This window comes from Lissotriton helveticus, chromosome 8 (assembly GCF_964261635.1).
Source record: "Lissotriton helveticus chromosome 8, aLisHel1.1, whole genome shotgun sequence".
Taxonomy (NCBI): Eukaryota; Metazoa; Chordata; class Amphibia; order Caudata; family Salamandridae; genus Lissotriton; species Lissotriton helveticus.
The window spans coordinates 50,775,133-50,794,826 of record NC_136069.1 but is presented as its reverse complement, the minus strand read 5'-3'; the positions used below and the strand labels follow the sequence as shown (position 1 = coordinate 50,794,826).

The 19,694-nt window shown below is 39.7% G+C and overlaps 11 non-coding genes across 11 annotated transcripts; all 11 read right to left on the bottom strand.

The window, feature by feature from the left end:
* Positions 1-566: 566 nt before the first annotated feature.
* On the bottom strand, positions 567-639 carry TRNAF-GAA (transfer RNA phenylalanine (anticodon GAA)). The gene has a single exon. It is a non-coding gene; the product is annotated as a tRNA-Phe (tRNA).
* Positions 640-1,732: 1,093 nt separating this feature from the next.
* Positions 1,733-1,805, bottom strand: TRNAF-GAA (transfer RNA phenylalanine (anticodon GAA)). Its single transcript has one exon. It is a non-coding gene; the product is annotated as a tRNA-Phe (tRNA).
* Positions 1,806-4,647: 2,842 nt separating this feature from the next.
* On the bottom strand, positions 4,648-4,720 carry TRNAF-GAA (transfer RNA phenylalanine (anticodon GAA)). Its single transcript has one exon. It is a non-coding gene; the product is annotated as a tRNA-Phe (tRNA).
* A 510-nt stretch (positions 4,721-5,230) lies between these two features.
* On the bottom strand, positions 5,231-5,303 carry TRNAF-GAA (transfer RNA phenylalanine (anticodon GAA)). Its single transcript has one exon. It is a non-coding gene; the product is annotated as a tRNA-Phe (tRNA).
* Positions 5,304-6,396: 1,093 nt separating this feature from the next.
* On the bottom strand, positions 6,397-6,469 carry TRNAF-GAA (transfer RNA phenylalanine (anticodon GAA)). The gene has a single exon. It is a non-coding gene; the product is annotated as a tRNA-Phe (tRNA).
* A 3,422-nt stretch (positions 6,470-9,891) lies between these two features.
* On the bottom strand, positions 9,892-9,964 carry TRNAF-GAA (transfer RNA phenylalanine (anticodon GAA)). The gene has a single exon. It is a non-coding gene; the product is annotated as a tRNA-Phe (tRNA).
* A 510-nt stretch (positions 9,965-10,474) lies between these two features.
* TRNAF-GAA (transfer RNA phenylalanine (anticodon GAA)) lies at positions 10,475-10,547 on the bottom strand. Its single transcript has one exon. It is a non-coding gene; the product is annotated as a tRNA-Phe (tRNA).
* A 1,093-nt stretch (positions 10,548-11,640) lies between these two features.
* On the bottom strand, positions 11,641-11,713 carry TRNAF-GAA (transfer RNA phenylalanine (anticodon GAA)). The gene has a single exon. It is a non-coding gene; the product is annotated as a tRNA-Phe (tRNA).
* Positions 11,714-13,972: 2,259 nt separating this feature from the next.
* TRNAF-GAA (transfer RNA phenylalanine (anticodon GAA)) lies at positions 13,973-14,045 on the bottom strand. Its single transcript has one exon. It is a non-coding gene; the product is annotated as a tRNA-Phe (tRNA).
* Positions 14,046-14,556: 511 nt separating this feature from the next.
* On the bottom strand, positions 14,557-14,629 carry TRNAF-GAA (transfer RNA phenylalanine (anticodon GAA)). Its single transcript has one exon. It is a non-coding gene; the product is annotated as a tRNA-Phe (tRNA).
* Positions 14,630-17,464: 2,835 nt separating this feature from the next.
* On the bottom strand, positions 17,465-17,537 carry TRNAF-GAA (transfer RNA phenylalanine (anticodon GAA)). Its single transcript has one exon. It is a non-coding gene; the product is annotated as a tRNA-Phe (tRNA).
* Between the last annotated feature and the right edge of the window lie 2,157 nt (positions 17,538-19,694).

Below are 19,694 nucleotides of genomic sequence, written 5' to 3'. Positions count from 1 at the left end.
GAACCAGGGACCTTCAGATCTTCAGACTAACGCTCTCCCAACTGAGCTAATTCGGCCTGCTGATATCTGTGGTCTTCATACTTTGATTTGAACCATTCAACAAACTAGATGCATGACCTGGATATTTACCCTTATATGTTAGAGATGTGTTTTAAGGAGTCCTGTATCATTCAGCAGTTAACTTGTGCAATGGGTAAATAGCGTTTTTGGGATCCGGGTTAGGTAGCGTTTTTTTAACTCTGAATGGACTAGCACTATATTACCCAGACGTATGTGGCCTGAGTAGGTAAGCAACGTCATCTGACTACTGACATCTGTGTTCAAGGGGAAGTTGAAGGTAATGCAGACAAGAGTTTACATTACAAAAAAGCATGAAATGGGAAACATTCATAGTCTAACCTGAAGGCAAGAAATGTGGAAGCAAGTTTAGAAGGAGGACACAAAGCAAAGTCTATGTTAAATTGCTTGTGTTGTATATCAGTTGGAAAAAATTTGATGAATAGAGAAAAAAGTACTACAGCTGATTCCAAGACCTATTTTGTCAGAAGCAAGGAACCTCTCAACTGTGCCGAAACCCGGGATTGAACCAGGGACCTTTAGATCTTCAGTCTAACGCTCTCCCAACTGAGCTATTTCAGCCTGCTGCTAGCTGTGTTCTTCATACTTTGATTTGAACCATTCAACAAACCAGATGCATGACCTGGATATTTACACTTATATGTTAGAGATATGTTTTAAGGAGTCCTGTATCATTCAGCAGTTAACTTGTGCAATGGGTAAATAGCGTTTTTGGGATCCGGGTTAGATAACGTTTTTTTAACTCTGAATGGACTAGCACTATATTACACAGACGTATGTGGCCTGAGAAGGTAAGCAATGTCATCTGACTACTGACATCTGTGTTCAAGGGGAAGTTGAAGGTAATGCAGACAAGAGTTTACATTACAAAAAAGCATGAAATGGGAAACATTCATAGTCTAACCTGAAGGCAAGAAATGTGGAAGCAATGTTAGAAGGAGGACACAAAGCAAAGTCTATGTTAAATTGCTTGTGTTGTATATCAGTTAGAAAAAATTTGATGAATAGTGAAAAAAGTAATACAGCTGATTCCAAGACCTATTTTGTTAGAAGCAAGGAACCTCTCAACTGTGCCGAAACCCAGGATTGAACCAGGGACCTTTAGATCTTCAGTCTAACGCTCTCCCAACTGAGCTATTTCAGCCTGCTGCTAGCTGTGGTCTTCATACTTTGATTTGAACCATTCAACAAACTAGATGCATGACCTGGATATTTACCCTTATATGTTAGAGATGTGTTTTAAGGAGTCCTGTATCATTCAGCAGTTAACTTGTGCAATGGGTAAATAGCGTTTTTGGGATCCGGGTTAGGTAGCGTTTTTTTAACTCTGAATGGACTAGCACTATATTACCCAGACGTATGTGGCCTGAGTAGGTAAGCAACGTCATCTGACCTCTGACATCTGTGTTCAAGGGGAAGTTGAAGGTAATGCAGACAAGAGTTTACATTACAAAAAAGCATGAAATGGGAAACATTCATAGTCTAACCTGAAGGCAAGAAATGTGGAAGCAAGTTTAGAAGGAGGACACAAAGCAAAGTCTATGTTAAATTGCTTGTGTTGTATATCAGTTGGAAAAAATTTGATGAATAGAGAAAAAAGTACTACAGCTGATTCCAAGACCTATTTTGTCAGAAGCAAGGAACCTCTCAACTGTGCCGAAACCCGGGATTGAACCAGGGACCTTTAGATCTTCAGTCTAATGCTCTCCCAACTGAGCTATTTCGGCCTGCTGCTAGCTGGGGTCTTCATACTTTGATTTGAACCATTCAACAAACTAGATGCATGACCTGGATGTTTACCCTTATATGTTAGAGATATGTTTTAAGGAGTCCTGTATCATTCAGCAGTTAACTTGTGCAATGGGTAAATAGAGTTTTGGGATCCGGGTTAGGTAGCGTTTTTTTACCTTTGAATGGACTAGCACTATATTACCCAGACGTATGTGGCCTGAGTAGGTAAGCAACGTCATCTGACTACTGACATCTGTGTTCAAGGGGAAGTTGAAGGTAAGGCAGACAAGAGTTTACATTACAAAAAAGCATGAAATGGGAAACATTCATAGTCTAACCTGAAGGCAAGAAATGTGGAAGCAAGTTTAGAAGGAGGACACAAAGCAAAGTCTATGTTAAATTGCTTGTGTTGTATATCAGTTGGAAAGAATTTGATGAATAGAGAAAAAAGTACTACAGCTGATTCCAAGACCTATTTTGTTAGAAGCAAGGAACCTCTCAACTGTGCCGAAACCCGGGATTGAACCAGAGACCTTTAGCTCTTCATTCTAACGCTCTCCCAACTGAGCTATTTCGGCCTGCCGCTAGCTGAGGTCTTCATACTTTCATTTGAACCATTCAACAAACTAGATGCCTGACCTGGATATTTACCCTTATATGTTAGAGATATGTTTTAAGGAGTCCTGTATCATTCAGCAGTTAACTTGTGCAATGGGTAAATAGCGTTTTTGGGATCCGGGTTAGGTAACGTTTTTTTAACTCTGAATGGACTAGCACTATATTACCCAGACGTATGTGGCCTGAGTAGGTAAGCAATGTCATCTGACTACTGACATCTGTGTTCAAGGGGAAGTTGAAGGTAATGCAGACAAGAGTTTACTTTACAAAAAAGCATGAAATGGGAAACATTCATAGTCTAACCTGAAGGCAAGAAATGTGGAAGCAAGTTTAGAAGGAGGACAGAAAGCAAAGTCTATGTTAAATTGCTTGTGTTGTATATCAGTTCGAAAAAATTTGATGAATAGAGAAAAAAGTACTGCAGCAGATTTCAAGACCTATTTTGTTGAAAGCAAGGAACCTCTCAACTGTGCCGAAAACCGGGATTGAAACAAGGACCTTTAGATCTTCCGTCTAACGCTCTCCCAACTGAGATATTTCGGCCTGCTGCTAGCTGTGGTATTCATACTTTGATTTGAACCATTCAACAAACTAGATGCATGACCTGGATATTTACCCTTATATGTTAGAGATATGTTTTAAGGAGTCCTGTATCATTCAGGAGTTAACTTGTGCAATGGGTAAATAGCATTTTTGGGATCCGGGTTAGGTAGCGTTTTTTTAACTCTGAATGGACTAGCACTATATTACCCAGACGTATGTGGCCTGAGTAGGTAAGCAACGTCATCTGACTACTGACATCTGTGTTCAAGGTGAAGTTGAAGGTAATGCAGACAAGAGTTTACATTACAAGAAAGCATGAAATGGGAAACATTCATAGTCTAACCTGAAGGCAAGAAATGTGGAAGCAAGTTTAGAAGGAGGACAGAAAGCAAAGTCTATGTTAAATTGCTTGTGTTGTATATCAGTTGGAAAAAATTTGATGAATAGATAAAAAAGTACTACAGCTGATTCCAAGACCTATTTTGTTAGAAGCAAGGAACCTCTCAACTGTGCCGAAACCTGCGATTGAACCAGGGACCTTTAGATCTTCAGTCTAACGCTCTCCCAACTGAGCTATTTCGGCCTGCTGCTAGCTGTGGTCTTCATACTTTGATTTGAACCATTCAACAAACTAGATGCATGACCTGGATATTTACCCTTATATGTTAGAGATATGTTTTAAGGAGTCCTGTATCATTCAGCAGTTAACTTGTGCAATGAGTAAATAGCATTTTTGGGATCCGGGTTAGGTAGCGTTTTTTTAACTCTGAATGGACTAGTACTATATTCCCCAGACGTATGTGGCCTGAGTAGGTAAGCAACGTCATCTGACTACTGACATCTGTGTTCAAGGGGAAGTTGAAGGTAATGCAGACAAGAGTTTACATTACAAAAAAGCATGAAATGGGAAACATTCATAGTCTAACCTGAAGGCAAGAAATGTGGAAGCAAGTTTAGAAGGAGGACAGAAAGCAAAGTCTATGTTAAATTGCTTGTGTTTTATTTCAGTTGAAAGAAATTTGATGAATAGAGAAAAAAGTACTACAGCTGATTCCAAGACCTATTTTGTTAGAAGCAAGGAACCTCTCAACTGTGCCGAAACCCGGGATTGAACAACGGGACCTTTAGATCTTCAGTCTAACGCTCTCACAACTGAGCTATTTCGGCCTGCTGCTAGCTGAGGTCTTCATACTTTGATTTGAACCATTCAACAAACTAGATGCATGACCTGGATATTTAGCCTTATATGTTAGAGATATGTTTTAAGGAGTCCTGTATCATTCAGCAGTTAACTTGTGCAATGGGTAAATAGCGTTTTTGGGATCCGGGTTAGGTAGCGTTTTTTTAACTCTGAATGGACTAGCACTATATTACCCAGACGTATTTGGCCTGAGTAGGTAAGCAATGTCATCTGACTACTGACATCTGTGTTCAAGGGGAAGTTGAAGTTAAGGCAGACAAGAGGTTACTTTACAAAAAAGCATGAAATGGGAAACATTCATAGTCTAACCTGAAGGCAAGAAATGCGGAAGCAAGTTTAGAATGAGGACAGAAAGCAAAGTCTATGTTAAATTACTTGTGTGGTATATCAGTTGGAAAAAATTTGATGAATAGAGAAAAAAGTCCTGCAGCAGATTCCAAGACCTCTTTTGTCAGAAGCAAGGAACCTCTCAACTGTGCCGAAACCCGGGATTGAACCAGGGACCTTTAGATCTTCAGTCTAACGCTCTCCCAACTGAGCTATTTCGGCCTGCTGCTAGCTGAGGTCTTCATACTTTGATTTGAACCATTCAACAAACTAGATGCATGACCTGGATATTTACCCTTATATGTTAGAGATATGTTTTAAGGAGTCCTGTATCATTCAGCAGTTAACTTGTGAAATGGGTAAATAGCGTTTTTGGGATCCGGGTTAGGTAGCGTTTTTTTAACTCTGAATGGACTAGCACTATATTACCCAGACATATTTGGCCTGAGTAGGTAAGCAATGTCATCTGACTACTGACATCTGTGTTCAAGGGGAAGTTGAAGGTAAGGCAGACAAGAGGTTACTTTACAAAAAAGCATGAAATGGGAAACATTCATAGTCTAACCTGAAGGCAAGAAATGTGGAAGCAAGTTTAGAATGAGGACAGAAAGCAAAGTCTATGTTAAATTACTTGTGTTGTATATCAGTTGGAAAAAATTTGATGAATAGAGAAAAAAGTACTGTAGCAGATTCCAAGACCTCTTTTGTCAGAAGCAAGGAACCTCTCAACTGTGCCGAAACCCGGGATTGAACCAGGGACCTTTAGATCTTCAGTCTAACGCTCTCCCAACTAAGCTATTTCGGCCTGCTGCTAGCAGTGGTCTTCATACTTTGATTTGAACCATTCAACAAACTAGATGCATGAACTGGATATTTACCCTTATATGTTAGAGATATGTTTTAAGGAGTCCTGTATCATTCAGCAGTTAACTTGTGCAATGGGTAAATAGCGTTTTTGGGATCCGGGTTAGGTAGCGTTTTTTTAACTCTGAATGGACTAGCACTATATTACCCAGACGTATGTGGCCTGAGTAGGTAAGCAATGTCATCTGACTACTGACATCTGTGTTCAAGGGGAAGTTGAAGGTAATGCAGACAAGAGGTTACTTTACAAAAAAGCATGAAATGGGAAACATTCATAGTCTAACCTGAAGGCAAGAAATGTGGAAGCAAGTTTAGAATGAGGACAGAAAGCAAAGTCTATGTTAAATTACTTGTGTTGTATATCAGTTGGAAAAAATTTGATGAATAGAGAAAAAAGTACTGCAGCAGATTCCAAGACCTCTTTTGTCAGAAGCAAGGAGCCTCTCAACTGTGCCGAAACCCGGGATTGAACCAGGGACCTTCAGATCTTCAGACTAACGCTCTCCCAACTGAGCTATTTCGGCCTGCTGATATCTGTGGTCTTCATACTTTGATTTGAACCATTCAACAAACTAGATGCATGACCTGGATATTTACCCTTATATGTTAGAGATGTGTTTTAAGGAGTCCTGTATCATTCAGCAGTTAACTTGTGCAATGGGTAAATAGCGTTTTTGGGATCCGGGTTAGGTAGCGTTTTTTTAACTCTGAATGGACTAGCACTATATTACCCAGACGTATGTGGCCTGAGTAGGTAAGCAACGTCATCTGACTACTGACATCTGTGTTCAAGGGGAAGTTGAAGGTAATGCAGACAAGAGTTTACATTACAAAAAAGCATGAAATGGGAAACATTCATAGTCTAACCTGAAGGCAAGAAATGTGGAAGCAAGTTTAGAAGGAGGACACAAAGCAAAGTCTATGTTAAATTGCTTGTGTTGTATATCAGTTGGAAAAAATTTGATGAATAGAGAAAAAAGTACTACAGCTGATTCCAAGACCTATTTTGTCAGAAGCAAGGAACCTCTCAACTGTGCCGAAACCCGGGATTGAACCAGGGACCTTTAGATCTTCAGTCTAACGCTCTCCCAACTGAGCTATTTCGGCCTGCTGCTAGCTGTGTTCTTCATACTTTGATTTGAACCATTCAACAAACTAGATGCATGACCTGGATATTTACCCTTAAATGTTAGAGATATGTTTTAAGGAGTCCTGTATCATTCAGCAGTTAACTTGTGCAATGGGTAAATAGCGTTTTTGGGATCCGGGTTAGGTAGCGTTTTTTAACTCTGAATGGACTAGCACTATATTACCCAGACGTATGTGGCCTGAGTAGGTAAGCAATGTCATCTGACTACTGACATCTGTGTTCAAGGGGAAGTTGAAGGTAATGCAGACAAGAGGTTACTTTACAAAAAAGCATGAAATGGGAAACATTCATAGTCTAACCTGAAGGCAAGAAATGTGGAAGCAAGTTTAGAATGAGGACAGAAAGCAAAGTCTATGTTAAATTACTTGTGTTGTATATCAGTTGGAAAAAATTTGATGAATAGAGAAAAAAGTACTGCAGCAGATTCCAAGACCTCTTTTGTCAGAAGCAAGGAACCTCTCAACTGTGCCGAAACCCGGGATTGAACCAGGGACCTTCAGATCTTCAGACTAACGCTCTCCCAACTGAGCTATTTCGGCCTGCTGATATCTGTGGTCTTCATACTTTGATTTGAACCATTCAACAAACTAGATGCATGACCTGGATATTTACCCTTATATGTTAGAGATGTGTTTTAAGGAGTCCTGTATCATTCAGCAGTTAACTTGTGCAATGGGTAAATAGCGTTTTTGGGATCCGGGTTAGGTAGCGTTTTTTTAACTCTGAATGGACTAGCACTATATTACCCAGACGTATGTGGCCTGAGTAGGTAAGCAACGTCATCTGACTACTGACATCTGTGTTCAAGGGGAAGTTGAAGGTAATGCAGACAAGAGTTTACATTACAAAAAAGCATGAAATGGGAAACATTCATAGTCTAACCTGAAGGCAAGAAATGTGGAAGCAAGTTTAGAAGGAGGACACGAAGCAAAGTCTATGTTAAATTGCTTGTGTTGTATATCAGTTGGAAAAAATTTGATGAATAGAGAAAAAAGTACTACAGCTGATTCCGAGACCTATTTTGTCAGAAGCAAGGAACCTCTCAACTGTGCCGAAACCCGGGATTGAATCAGGGACCTTTAGATCTTCAGTCTAACGCTCTCCCAACTGAGCTATTTCGGCCTGCTGCTAGCTGTGTTCTTCATACTTTGATTTGAACCATTCAACAAACTAGATGCATGACCTGGATATTTACACTTATATGTTAGAGATATGTTTTAAGGAGTCCTGTATAATTCAGCAGTTAACTTGTGCAATGGGTAAATAGCGTTTTTGGGATCCGGGTTAGGTAACGTTTTTTTAACTCTGAATGGACTAGCACTATATTACACAGACGTATGTGGCCTGAGAAGGTAAGCAATGTCATCTGACTACTGACATCTGTGTTCAAGGGGAAGTTGAAGGTAATGCAGACAAGAGTTTACATTACAAAAAAGCATGAAATGGGAAACATTCATAGTCTAACCTGAAGGCAAGAAATGTGGAAGCAAGGTTAGAAGGAGGACACAAAGCAAAGTCTATGTTAAATTGCTTGTGTTGTATATCAGTTAGAAAAAATTTGATGAATAGTGAAAAAAGTACCACAGCTGATTCCAAGACCTATTTTGTTAGAAGCAAGGAACCTCTCAACTGTGCCGAAACCCAGGATTGAACCAGGGACCTTTAGATCTTCAGTCTAACGCTCTCCCAACTGAGCTATTTCAGCCTGCTGCTAGCTGTGGTCTTCATACTTTGATTTGAACCATTCAACAAACTAGATGCATGACCTGGATGTTTACCCTTATATGTTAGAGATATGTTTTAAGGAGTCCTGTATCATTCAGCAGTTAACTTGTGCAATGGGTAAATAGAGTTTTGGGATCCGGGTTAGGTAGCGTTTTTTTAACTCTGAATGGACTAGCACTATATTACCCAGACGTATGTGGCCTGAGTAGGTAAGCAACGTCATCTGACTACTGACATCTGTGTTCAAGGGGAAGTTGAAGGTAAGGCAGACAAGAGTTTACATTACAAAAAAGCATGAAATGGGAAACATTCATAGTCTAACCTGAAGGCAAGAAATGTGGAAGCAAGTTTAGAAGGAGGACACAAAGCAAAGTCTATGTTAAATTGCTTGTGTTGTATATCAGTTGGAAAGAATTTGATGAATAGAGAAAAAAGTACTACAGCTGATTCCAAGACCTATTTTGTTAGAAGCAAGGAACCCCTCAACTGTGCCGAAGCCCGGGATTGAACCAGAGACCTTTAGCTCTTCAGTCTAACGCTCTCCCAACTGAGCTATTTCGGCCTGCCGCTAGCTGAGGTCTTCATACTTTGATTTGAACCATTCAACAAACTAGATGCATGACCTGGATATTTACCCTTATATGTTAGAGATATGTTTTAAGGAGTCCTGTATCATTCAGCAGTTAACTTGTGCAATGGGTAAATAGCGTTTTTGGGATCCGGGTAAGGTAACGTTTTTTTAACTCTGAATGGACTAGCACTATATTACCCAGACGTATGTGGCCTGAGTAGGTAAGCAACGTCATCTGACTACTGACATCTGTGTTCAAGGGGAAGTTGAAGGTAATGCAGACAAGAGTTTACATTACAAAAAAGCATGAAATGGGAAACATTCATAGTCTAACCTGAAGGCAAGAAATGTGGAAGCAAGTTTAGAAGGAGGACAGAAAGCAAAGTCTATGTTAAATTGCTTGTGTTGTATATCAGTTGGAAAAAATTTGATGAATAGAGAAAAAAGTACTGCAGCAGATTTCAAGACCTATTTTGTTGAAAGCAAGGAACCTCTCAACTGTGCCGAAAACCGGGATTGAAACAGGGACCTTTAGATCTTCAGTCTAACGCTCTCCCAACTGAGCTATTTCGGCCTGCTGCTAGCTGTGGTCTTCATACTTTGATTTGAACCATTCAACAAACAAGATGCATGACCTGGATATTTACCCTTATATGTTAGAGATATGTTTTAAGGAGTCCTGTATCATTCAGCAGTTAACTTGTTCAATGGGTAAATAGCATTTTTGGGATCCGGGTTAGGTAGCGTTTTTTTAACTCTGAATGGACTAGTACTATATTACCCAGACGTATGTGGCCTGAGTAAGTAAGCAACGTCATCTGACTACTGACATCTGTGTTCAAGGGGAAGTTGAAGGTAATGCAGACAAGAGTTTACATTACAAAAAGCATGAAATGGGAAACATTCATAGTCTAACCTGAAGGCAAGAAATGTGGAAGCAAGTTTAGAAGGAGGACAGAAAGCAAAGTCTATGTTAAATTGCTTGTGTTTTATTTCAGTTGAAAGAAATTTGATGAATAGAGAAAAAAGTACTACAGCTGATTCCAAGACCTATTTTGTTAGAAGCAAGGAACCTCTCAACTGTGCCGAAACCCGGGATTGAACCAGGGACCTTTAGATCTTCAGTCTAACGCTCTCCCAACTGAGCTATTTCGGCCTGCTGCTAGCTGAGGTCTTCATACTTTGATTTGAACCATTCAACAAACTAGATGCATGACCTGGATATTTACCCTTATATGTTAGAGATATGTTTTAAGGAGTCCTGTATCATTCAGCAGTTAACTTGTGCAATGGGTAAATAGCGTTTTTGGGATCCGGGTTAGGTAGCGTTTTTTTAACTCTGAATGGACTAGCACTATATTACCCAGACGTATTTGGCCTGAGTAGGTAAGCAATGTCATCTGACTACTGACATCTGTGTTCAAGGGGAAGTTGAAGGTAAGGCAGACAAGAGGTTACTTTACAAAAAAGCATGAAATGGGAAACATTCATAGTCTAACCTGAAGGCAAGAAATGTGGAAGCAAGTTTAGAATGAGGACAGAAAGCAAAGTCTATGTTAAATTACTTGTGTTGTATATCAGTTGGAAAAAATTTGATGAATAGAGAAAAAAGTACTGCAGCAGATTCCAAGACCTCTTTTGTCAGAAGCAAGGAACCTCTCAACTGTGCCGAAACCCGGGATTGAACCAGGGACCTTTAGATCTTCAGTCTAACGCTCTCCCAACTGAGCTATTTCGGCCTGCTGCTAGCAGTGGTCTTCATACTTTGATTTGAACCATTCAACAAACTAGATGCATGACCTGGATATTTACCCTTATATGTTAGAGATATGTTTTAAGGAGTCCTGTATCATTCAGCAGTTAACTTGTGCAATGGGTAAATAGCATTTTTGGGATCCGGGTTAGGTAACGTTTTTTTAACTCTGAATGGACTAGCACTATATTACCCAGACGTATGTGGCCTGAGTAGGTAAGCAATGTCATCTGACTACTGACATCTGTGTTCAAGGGGAAGTTGAAGGTAATGCAGACAAGAGTTTACTTTACAAAAAAGCATGAAATGGGAAACATTCATAGTCTAACCTGAAGGCAAGAAATGTGGAAGCAAGTTTAGAAGGAGGACAGAAAGCAAAGTCTATGTTAAATTGCTTGTGTTGTATATCAGTTGGAAAAAATTTGATGAATAGAGAAAAAAGTACTGCAGCAGATTTCAAGACCTATTTTGTTGAAAGCAAGGAACCTCTCAACTGTGCCGAAAACCGGGATTGAAACAGGGACCTTTAGATCTTCAGTCTAACGCTCTCCCAACTGAGCTATTTCGGCCTGCTGCTAGCTGTGGTCGTCATACTTTGATTTGAACCATTCAACAAACTAGATGCATGACCTGGATATTTACCCTTATATGTTAGAGATATGTTTTAAGGAGTCCTGTATCATTCAGCAGTTAACTTGTGCAATGGGTAAATAGCATTTTTGGGATCCGGGTTAGGTATCGTTTTTTTAACTCTGAATGGACTAGCACTATATTACCCAGACGTATGTGGCCTGATTAGGTAAGCAACGTCATCTGACTACTGACATCTGTGTTCAAGGGGAAGTTGAAGGTAATGCAGACAAGAGTTTACATTACAAAAAAGCATGAAATGGGAAACATTCATAGTCTAACCTGAAGGCAAGAAATGTGGAAGCAAGTTTAGAAGCAGGACACAAAGCAAAGTCTATGTTAAATTGCTTGTGTTGTATATCAGTTGGAAAGAATTTGATGAATAGAGAAAAAAGTACTACAGCTGATTCCAAGACCTATTTTGTTAGAAGCAAGGAACCTCTCAACTGTGCCGAAACCCGGGATTGAACCAGGGACCTTTAGATCTTCAGTCTAACGCTCTCCCAACTGAGCTATTTCGGCCTGCTGCTAGCTGTGGTCTTCATACTTTGATTTGAACCATTCAACAAACTAGATGCATGACCTGGATATTTACCCTTATATGTTAGAGATATGTTTTAAGGAGTCCTGTATCATTCAGCAGTTAACTTGTGCAATGGGTAAATAGCATTTTTGGGATCCGGGTTAGGTAGCGTTTTTTTAACTCTGAATGGACTAGCACTATATTACCCAGACGTATTTGGCCTGAGTAGGTAAGCAATGTCATCTGACTACTGACATCTGTGTTCAAGGGGAAGTTGAAGGTAAGGCAGACAAGAGGTTACTTTACAAAAAAGCATGAAATGGGAAACATTCATAGTCTAACCTGAAGGCAAGAAATGTGGAAGCAAGTTTAGAATGAGGACAGAAAGCAAAGTCTATGTTAAATTACTTGTGTTGTATATCAGTTGGAAAAAATTTGATGAATAGAGAAAAAGTACTGTAGCAGATTCCAAGACCTCTTTTGTCAGAAGCAAGGAACCTCTGAAATGTGCCGAAACTCGGGATTGAACCAGGGACCTTTAGATCTTCAGTCTAACGCTCTCCCAACTGAGCTATTTCGGCCTGCTGCTAGCAGTGGTCTTCATACTTTGATTTGAACCATTCAACAAACTAGATGCATGACCTGGATATTTACCCTTATATGTTAGAGATATGTTTTAAGGAGTCCTGTATCATTCAGCAGTTAACTTGTGCAATGGGTAAATAGCGTTTTTGGGATCCGGGTTAGGTAACGTTTTTTTAACTCTGAATGGACTAGCACTATATTACCCAGACGTATGTGGCCTGAGTAGGTAAGCAATGTCATCTGACTACTGACATCTGTGTTCAAGGGGAAGTTGAAGGTAATGCAGACAAGAGTTTACTTTACAAAAAAGCATGAAATGGGAAACATTCATAGTCTAACCTGAAGGCAAGAAATGTGGAAGCAAGTTTAGAAGGAGGACAGAAAGCAAAGTCTATGTTAAATTGCTTGTGTTGTATATCAGTTGGAAAAAATTTGATGAATAGAGAAAAAAGTACTGCAGCAGATTTCAAGACCTATTTTGTTGAAAGCAAGGAACCTCTCAACTGTGCCGAAAACCGGGATTGAAACAGGGACCTTTAGATCTTCAGTCTAACGCTCTCCCAACTGAGCTATTTCGGCCTGCTGCTAGCTGTGGTCTTCATACTTTGATTTGAACCATTCAACAAACTAGATGCATGACCTGGATATTTACCCTTATATGTTAGAGATATGTTTTAAGGAGTCCTGTATCATTCAGCAGTTAACTTGTGCAATGGGTAAATAGCATTTTTGGGATCCGGGTTAGGTAGCGTTTTTTTAACTCTGAATGGACTAGCACTATATTACCCAGACGTATGTGGCCTGAGTAGGTAAGCAACGTCATCTGACTACTGACATCTGTGTTCAAGGGGAAGTTGAAGGTAATGCAGACAAGAGTTTACATTACAAAAAAGCATGAAATGGGAAACATTCATAGTCTAACCTGAAGGCAAGAAATGTGGAAGCAAGTTTAGAAGCAGGACACAAAGCAAAGTCTATGTTAAATTGCTTGTGTTGTATATCAGTTAGAAAGAATTTGATGAATAGAGAAAAAAGTACTACAGCTGATTCCAAGACCTATTTTGTTAGACGCAAGGAACCTCTCAACTGTGCCGAATCCCCGGAATTGAACCAGGGACCTTTAGATCTTCAGTCTAAAGCTTTCCCAACTGAGCTATTTCGGCCTGCTGCTAGATGTGGTCTTCATACTTTGATTTGAACCATTCAACAAACAAGATGCATGACCTGGATATTTACCCTTATATGTTAGAGATATGTTTTAAGGAGTCCTGTATCATTCAGCAGTTAACTTGTGCAATGGGTAAATAGCGTTTTTGGGATCCGGGTTAGGTAGCGTTTTTTTAACTCTGAATGGACTAGCACTATATTACCCAGACGTATTTGGCCTGAGTAGGTAAGCAATGTCATCTGACTACTGACATCTGTGTTCAAGGGGAAGTTGAAGGTAAGGCAGACAAGAGGTTACTTTACAAAAAAGCATGAAATGGGAAACATTCATAGTCTAACCTGAAGGCAAGAAATGTGGAAGCAAGTTTAGAAGGAGGACAGAAAGCAAAGTCTATGTTAAATTGCTTGTGTTGTATATCAGTTGGAAAAAATTTGATGAATAGATAAAAAAGTACTACAGCTGATTCCAAGACCTATTTTGTTAGAAGCAAGGAACCTCTCAACTGTGCCGAAACCCGGGATTGAACCAGGGACCTTTAGATCTTCAGTCTAACGCTCTCCCAACTGAGCTATTTCGGCCTGCTGCTAGCTGTGGTCTTCATACTTTGATTTGAACCATTCAACAAACTAGATGCATGACCTGGATATTTACCCTTATATGTTAGAGATATGTTTTAAGGAGTCCTGTATCATTCAGCAGTTAACTTGTGCAATGAGTAAACAGCATTTTTGGGATCCGGGTTAGGTAGGGTGTTTTTTAACTCTGAATGGACTAGTACTATATTACCCAGACGTATGTGGCCTGAGTAGGTAAGCAACGTCATCTGACTACTGACATCTGTGTTCAAGGGGAAGTTGAAGGTAATGCAGACAAGAGTTTACATTACAAAAAAGCATGAAATGGGAAACATTCATAGTCTAACCTGAAGGCAAGAAATGTGGAAGCAAGTTTAGAAGGAGGACAGAAAGCAAAGTCTATGTTAAATTGCTTGTGTTTTATTTCAGTTGAAAGAAATTTGATGAATAGAGAAAAAAGTACTACAGCTGATTCCAAGATCTATTTTGTTAGAAGCAAGGAACCTCTCAACTGTGCCGAAACCCGGGATTGAACCAGGGACCTTTAGATCTTCAGTCTAACGCTCTCCCAACTGAGCTATTTCGGCCTGCTGCTAGCTGAGGTCTTCATACTTTGATTTGAACCATTCAACAAACTAGATGCATGACCTGGATATTTACCCTTAAATGTTAGAGATATGTTTTAAGGAGTCCTGTATCAGTCAGCAGTTAACTTGTGCAATGGGTAAATAGCGTTTTGGGATCCGGGTTAGGTAGCGTTTTTTTAACTCTGAATGGACTAGCACTATATTACCCAGACGTATGTGGCCTGAGTAGGTAAGCAATGTCATCTGACTACTGACATCTGTGTTCAAGGGGAAGTTGAAGGTAATGCAGACAAGAGTTTACTTTACAAAAAAGCATGAAATGGGAAACATTCATAGTCTAACCTGAAGGCAAGAAATGTGGAAGCAAGTTTAGAATGAGGACAGAAAGCAAAGTCTATGTTAAATTGCTTGTGTTGTATATCAGTTGGAAAAAAATGTTATGAATAGAGAAAAAAGTACTACAGCTGATTCCAAGACCTATTTTGTTAGAAGCATGGAACTTCTCAACTGTGCAGAAACCCGGGATTGAAGCAGGGACCTTTAGATCTTCAGTCTAACGCTCTCCCAACTGAGCTATTTCGGCCTGCTGCTAGCTGAGGTCTTCATACTTTGATTTGAACCATTCAACAAACTAGATGCATGACCTGGATATTTACCCTTATATGTTAGAGATATGTTTTAAGGAGTCCTGTATCATTCAGCAGTTAACTTGTGAAATGGGTAAATAGCGTTTTTGGGATCCGGGTTAGGTAGCGTTTTTTTAACTCTGAATGGACTAGCACTATATTACCCAGACGTATTTGGCCTGAGTAGGTAAGCAATGTCATCTGACTACTGACATCTGTGTTCAAGGGGAAGTTGAAGGTAAGGCAGACAAGAGGTTACTTTACAAAAAAGCATGAAATGGGAAACATTCATAGTCTAACCTGAAGGCAAGAAATGTGGAAGCAAGTTTAGAATGAGGACAGAAAGCAAAGTCTATGTTAAATTACTTGTGTTGTATATCAGTTGGAAAAAATTTGATGAATAGAGAAAAAAGTACTGTAGCAGATTCCAAGACCTCTTTTGTCAGAAGCAAGGAACCTCTCAACTGTGCCGAAACCCGGGATCTTTAGATCTTCAGTCTAACGCTCTCCCAACTGAGCTATTTCGGCCTGCTGCTAGCAGTGGTCTTCATACTTTGATTTGAACCATTCACCAAACTAGATGCATGACCTGGATATTTACCCTTATATGTTAGAGATATGTTTTAAGGAGTCCTGTATCATTCAGCAGTTAACTTGTGCAATGGGTAAATAGCGTTTTTGGGATCCGGGTTAGGTAGCGTTTTTTTAACTCGGAATGGACTAGCACTATATTACCCAGACGTATGTGGCCTGAGTAGGTAAGCAATGTCATCTGACTACTGACATCTGTGTTCAAGGGGAAGTTGAAGGTAATGCAGACAAGAGTTTACTTTACAAAAAAGCATGAAATGGGAAACATTCATAGTCTAACCTGAAGGCAAGAAATGTGGAAGCAAGTTTAGGAGGACAGAAAGCAAAGTCTATGTTAAATTGCTTGTGTTGTATATCAGTTGGAAAAAATGTGATGAATAGAGAAAAAAGTACTGCAGCAGATTTCAAGACCTATTTTGTTGAAAGCAAGGAACCTCTCAACTGTGCCGAAAACCGGGATTGAAACAGGGACCTTTAGATCTTCAGTCTAACGCTCTCCCAACTGAGCTATTTCGGCCTGCTGCTAGTTGTGGTCTTCATACTTTGATTTGAACCATTCAACAAACTAGATGCATGACCTGGATATTTACCCTTATATGTTAGAGATATGTTTTAAGGAGTCCTGTATCATTCAGCAGTTAACTTGTGCAATGGGTAAATAGCATTTTTGGGATCCGGGTTAGGTAGCGTTTTTTTAACTCTGAATGGACTAGCACTATATTACCCAGACGTATGTGGCCTGAGTAGGTAAGCAACGTCATCTGACTACTGACATCTGTGTTCAAGGGGAAGTTGAAGGTAATGCAGACAAGAGTTTACATTACAAAAAAGCATGAAATGGGAAACATTCATAGTCTAACCTGAAGGCAAGAAATGTGGAAGCAAGTTTAGAATGAGGACAGAAAGCAAAGTCTATGTTAAATTACTTGTGTTGTATATCAGTTGGAAAAAATTTGATGAATAGAGAAAAAAGTACTGCAGCAGATTCCAAGACCTCTTTTGTCAGAAGCAAGGAACCTCTCAACTGTGCCAAAACCCGGGATTGAACCAGGGACCTTCAGATCTTCAGTCTAACGTTCTCCCAACTGAGCTATTTCGGCCTGCTGCTATCTGTGGTCTTCATACTTTGATTTGAACCATTCAACAAACTAGATGCATGACCTGGATATTTACCCTTATATGTTAGAGATGTGTTTTAAGGAGTCCTGTATCATTCAGCAGTTAACTTGTGCAATGGGTAAATAGCGTTTTTGGGATCCGGGTTAGGTAGCGTTTTTTTAACTCTGAATGGACTAGCACTATATTACCCAGACGTATGTGGCCTGAGTAGGTAAGCAACGTCATCTGACTACTGACATCTGTGTTCAAGGGGAAGTTGAAGGTAATGCAGACAAGAGTTTACATTACAAAAAAGCAAAAAAGCATGAAATGGGAAACATTCATAGTCTAACCTGAAGGCAAGAAATGTGGAAGCAAGTTTAGAAGGAGGACACAAAGCAAAGTCTATGTTAAATTGCTTGTGTTGTATATCAGTTAGAAAAAATTTGATGAATAGTGAAAAAAGTACTACAGCTGATTCCAAGACCTATTTTGTTAGAAGCAAGGAACCTCTCAACTGTGCCGAAACCCGGGATTGAACCAGGGACCTTTAGATCTTCAGTCTAACGCTCTCCCAACTGAGCTATTTCGGCCTGCTGCTAGCTGAGGTCTTCATACTTTGATTTGAACCATTCAACAAACTAGATGCATGACCTGGATATTTACCCTTAAATGTTAGAGATATGTTTTAAGGAGTCCTGTATCAGTCAGCAGTTAACTTGTGCAATGGGTAAATAGCGTTTTGGGATCCGGGTTAGGTAGCGTTTTTTTAACTCTGAATGGACTAGCACTATATTACCCAGACGTATGTGGCCTGAGTAGGTAAGCAATGTCATCTGACTACTGACATCTGTGTTCAAGGGGAAGTTGAAGGTAATGCAGACAAGAGTTTACTTTACAAAAAAGCATGAAATGGGAAACATTCATAGTCTAACCTGAAGGCAAGAAATGTGGAAGCAAGTTTAGAATGAGGACAGAAAGCAAAGTCTATGTTAAATTGCTTGTGTTGTATATCAGTTGGAAAAAAATGTTATGAATAGAGAAAAAAGTACTACAGCTGATTCCAAGACCTATTTTGTTAGAAGCATGGAACTTCTCAACTGTGCAGAAACCCGGGATTGAACCAGGGACCTTTAGATCTTCAGTCTAACGCTCTCCCAACTGAGCTATTTCGGCCTGCTGCTAGCTGAGGTCTTCATACTTTGATTTGAACCATTCAACAAACTAGATGCATGACCTGGATATTTACCCTTATATGTTAGAGATATGTTTTAAGGAGTCCTGTATCATTCAGCAGTTAACTTGTGAAATGGGTAAATAGCGTTTTTGGGATCCGGGTTAGGTAGCGTTTTTTTAACTCTGAATGGACTAGCACTATATTACCCAGACGTATTTGGCCTGAGTAGGTAAGCAATGTCATCTGACTACTGACATCTGTGTTCAAGGGGAAGTTGAAGGTAAGGCAGACAAGAGGTTACTTTACAAAAAAGCATGAAATGGGAAACATTCATAGTCTAACCTGAAGGCAAGAAATGTGGAAGCAAGTTTAGAATGAGGACAGAAAGCAAAGTCTATGTTAAATTACTTGTGTTGTATATCAGTTGGAAAAAATTTGATGAATAGAGAAAAAAGTACTGTAGCAGATTCCAAGACCTCTTTTGTCAGAAGCAAGGAACCTCTCAACTGTGCCGAACCCGGGATTGAACCAGGGACCTTTAGATCTTCAGTCTAACGCTCTCCCAACTGAGCTATTTCGGCCTGCTGCTAGCAGTGGTCTTCATACTTTGATTTGAACCATTCAACAAACTAGATGCATGACCTGGATATTTACCCTTATATGTTAGAGATATGTTTTAAGGAGTCCTGTATCATTCAGCAGTTAACTTGTGCAATGGGTAAATAGCGTTTTTGGGATCCGGGTTAGGTAGCGTTTTTTTAACTCGGAATAGACTAGCACTATATTACCCAGACGTATGTGGCCTGAGTAGGTAAGCAATGTCATCTGACTACTGACATCTGTGTTCAAGGGGAAGTTGAAGGTAATGCAGACAAGAGTTTACTTTACAAAAAAGCATGAAATGGGAAACATTCATAGTCTAACCTGAAGGCAAGAAATGTGGAAGCAAGTTTAGGAGGACAGAAAGCAAAGTCTATGTTAAATTGCTTGTGTTGTATATCAGTTGGAAAAAATGTGATGAATAGAGAAAAAAGTACTGCAGCAGATTTCAAGACCTATTTTGTTGAAAGCAAGGAACCTCTCAACTGTGCCGAAAACCGGGATTGAAACAGGGACCTTTAGATCTTCAGTCTAACGCTCTCCCAACTGAGCTATTTCGGCCTGCTGCTAGCTGTGGTCTTCATACTTTGATTTGAACCATTCAACAAACTAGATGCATGACCTGGATATTTACCCTTATATGTTAGAGATATGTTTTAAGGAGTCCTGTATCATTCAGCAGTTAACTTGTGCAATGGGTAAATAGCATTTTTGGGATCCGGGTTAGGTAGCGTTTTTTTAACTCTGAATGGACTAGCACTATATTACCCAGACGTATGTGGCCTGAGTAGGTAAGCAACGTCATCTGACTACTGACATCTGTGTTCAAGGGGAAGTTGAAGGTAATGCAGACAAGAGTTTACATTACAAAAAAGCATGAAATGGGAAACATTCATAGTCTAACCTGAAGGCAAGAAATGTGGAAGCAAGTTTAGAATGAGGACAGAAAGCAAAGTCTATGTTAAATTACTTG